Source organism: Corvus brachyrhynchos, unplaced genomic scaffold (genome assembly GCF_000691975.1).
Source record: "Corvus brachyrhynchos isolate BGI_N302 unplaced genomic scaffold, ASM69197v1 scaffold245, whole genome shotgun sequence".
Lineage (NCBI taxonomy): Eukaryota > Metazoa > Chordata > Aves > Passeriformes > Corvidae > Corvus > Corvus brachyrhynchos.
In genome coordinates, this window is record NW_008238988.1 from 6756493 (window position 1) to 6759861 (window position 3369).

Genomic DNA, 3369 nt, shown 5'->3' on the forward strand with positions numbered 1-3369 from the left:
CCCAAACCTGCAGTTAATTGCCAGTTAATTAATCATTAGTCCACTTCAGCCCTCATTCGGTTTGTGATCCAAGCAGGTTTTTCCCTGAAATTCCCTCACACGGGATCAGAGTAAAGGATGGGATGGGATGGGATGGGATGGGACGGAATCAGTGGGGATGGATGGGAAGCGATGGGGTGGGATGAGGATGGGGATGGGATGGGATGGGATCAATGGGGTGGGATGGGATGGAATGGAATCAATGGGATGGAATCGATGGGATGGGATGGGATCTGATCCCCTCTGCTGCACCCTCAGCCTTTTGGAGATGTTGGTCCCAAATCCACCAGCTCATCCCACAATTCCAGCTGGGATGGACAGACAAGGAGGAGATTCCCAACCTGCCCAGTTTTCCAAGTGCCTGAGGAAAATGATCGAGTGGGATGAAGGACCATGTTCCAGGATGGAATTGGACATCCAGCAGAAGGGACACGTTCCTACTTGCAGGGAAATCCAGCTGAGCCAAGTTATTCCGTGGTGGGATTTGTTTTGGTGGTGGCCACAGGTGTTTTCCCCACTGATGTCCAGCAGCTCCTCATGCTTGGAACCAGGAATTTCAGGCTCTTTGTGTATCTCCACCATTCCCAAGATCCATGAAATCAAAGGATGAATCTCTTGGCATTTCTCCAAATCCAAGATTTCCTGCTCAAGGAATCAAAGATTTCTCAGGTGAGATGGACCTGGAGAACGGAATTAAAACCACTGGAACAGAGCCAGAGTCACCTGGATTGCTTTAATTAATTAATTAGTTAATTATTGCTGCAATTAGGCTTGGAATGGCAAATTAAAATTAAAAAGCCAAACCCAAATAAAATAAAACCAGGAAGAATCCAAATGAATATTTCCAGTATGAAATGGATTGGGAAGTTTCCATGAACCTCTGGTGGGGAAAAGCAGGCAATGAAATATTTTAATTTCTTTTTATCTGTGTTATTAAATATTAAAATAAAACACAGCATAAAATACCCTCCCTCCCCCATGCCGGGAATCCTGAGATATTCCAAGCCACATTCCCAGCCTGGAATGAGCCTGGAAAACCCCTCAGTGTGAAACACATCCCACAAAAGGGCCTTTCCTTTTGCAGCCCAAAAAGAGCAGGACCAGGGTGACTTTATAAATAAATAAATAACTAAATCATCCATATCCAGGAGGAAAGGAAAATTCCCAATTCCCAAAGAGCCAGGCAGCAGGAAGGGCTTCATTTATTTGGGGCTGGAGGAGGAATCGGCCCCAAGGTTTCATTCCTCACCTCCAGCATTCCCAGAACTGGCCTTTACAAATATTTGTGCAGCACTAATTTGAGATTGTGAATTAATACTTAATTTAATTAGTGCTGCAGTCTCTGAGGAGCTGGCTCACACGTGTTGGATGAGCACAACCTTGGCTTTTCCACCATGGATTTTGGGAGGTTTTTCCACTTCCTAAAGCGGAATCCAGCGGGGAGAATGTCACCTTTGTCGGAATTTCTGTTATTATTATTATTAGTGTTATTACAGTTATTATTACTATTATTATTGCTGTTATTATTATTCCCACATGGATTTTTCCAGCCTTGGTACAATGCCAGCTGCAGGTGCTGGTTGGATCAAATATTCCTGACCTGAGGAATTCCCAGCCTCAACTCCATGGAAGCAGGAGAGGTTTGGAGCAGGAATCTTGTGGCTGTTGTGGGATTTCCCTGTCTCCAGTTGAATTAATGAAGTGGAATCCGGGATCCTGGAGATTTAATCCAGGTCTGACGGCATTCCCCAAACTCCTTTGTGTGTCCTTAGGGGATTTTCAATTTTTTGGGAACTTCAAATGAATAAAATAAATCCAGAGAAAATAATGGAGCTGGGAATGTTCACCTGGAGAAGGGAAGGCTCCAGGGAGAGCTCCGAGCCCCTTGCAGGGCCTAAAGGGGCTCCAGGAGAGCTGCAGAGGGACTGGGGACAAGGCCTGGAGGGACAGGAGCCAGGGAATGGCTTCCCAGTGCCAGAGGGCAGGGCTGGATGGGAGATTGGGAATTGGGAATTGCTGGCTGGGAGGGTGGGGAGGGGCTGGGCTGGAATTGCCAGAGCAGCTGGGGCTGCCCCTGGATCCCTGGCAGTGCCCAAGGCCAGGCTGGACATTGGGGCTGGGAGCAGCCTGGGACAGTGGGAGGTGTCCCTGCCCTGTCTTTTCCAACCTTAATGATTCCATGATTTTAAAACAGAATGATTCCATTGGAAAAGAGTGTGGGAAAGGTGTATTGGGAAGTGTTTGCCACAGGTCAGTTATTAGAATTATTAGAACCCTAGATGTAGTTATTAGAATATTATTCTAACTATTATTCTAGTTATTAGAGTTCTGGATAATGATTATTAACATTAATATCAGTGTTATTAATATTTATTCATTAATTAAATGGTAGTTTATTATAATTAAATTAATTCTTATTGATATTAACAGTATGCAATGACCCTGCAATCTGGAATTTGTTGGCTCTAATGGACTCTCATGGCTGGGGAATCTGAACTCCTTGAGAGATCTCTCTGTTTTCTTGAAAAAACCCAAAATCCAGCAAAATTTCCACAACAACCCAATTCCAGGCAGTGATGCTGATCCTGTGTCCCAGCCAGGGTTTGACATTCCAGGATTATCCTTGGGAACTGGTGACAGATTCCCTGCTTGTGAAGAGCTCTGAGGGGTTTTAGAGCATGGGTCCAGGCTGGAAAAGTGGGAATTCCTTCATGGACACAGGTGCTGCTCCTGTGATGTATCCATGGTCCCAGTGAGCCCTGGATTTGGGAATATTCCCTGCTGAAGCACTCAGTGCTCCCCACAATGTTCTCCTCATTAAAAGGTGGGACCCCAAGCAGTGACCCCCAAACTGCTCCCATTTGGATCCTCCCTGTGTGGAGGAGACCCCAAGACTCCCTGGAATTGCAGGAAGGCCACGATTCCCTGCTCCCTTTCCATCAGGACTGGAATAGGCACTTCTCCCAGTGCCCAGGAGAGCTGGAGAGGGAATTTCAGCGGATAGAAACAGGGAATTCATCCCTCCCTCCTCCCAGAGCAGCAGGGGGAGTGTTCAGGGCTTCCCATCCTTCCTCCTGCAAATCCATGGAGCAACCGCCAATAAATGGATCAGGCAGCTCAAGGTTCATACTTCCAAAGGTTTTATTGGATTGTGTGCTTGAGGTATCATAGCATTTCCCTCGCCTGCTGCTAATTCCCGATGGAAAATCCCTGAAAGGGAAAGATTTTCCAGGCAACTTTCAGCGGGACTCAGCAAAACGTTTTAATGACGGATTCCTGCTTTTATTTCTGCTGAGGAGGCTGGGGCTGGAGACAGGCACATGGATCAGC

At 46.5% G+C, this 3369-nt stretch overlaps 1 long non-coding RNA gene across 1 annotated transcript; it reads left to right on the forward strand.

Annotated features, from left to right (window-relative positions):
• Nucleotides 1-225: 225 nt before the first annotated feature.
• On the forward strand, nt 226-3363 carry LOC108447828. The gene is made up of 3 exons (XR_001863525.1): nt 226-708; nt 1590-1772; nt 2234-3363. It is a non-coding gene; the product is annotated as an uncharacterized LOC108447828 (long non-coding RNA).
• Nucleotides 3364-3369: the final 6 nt, after the last annotated feature.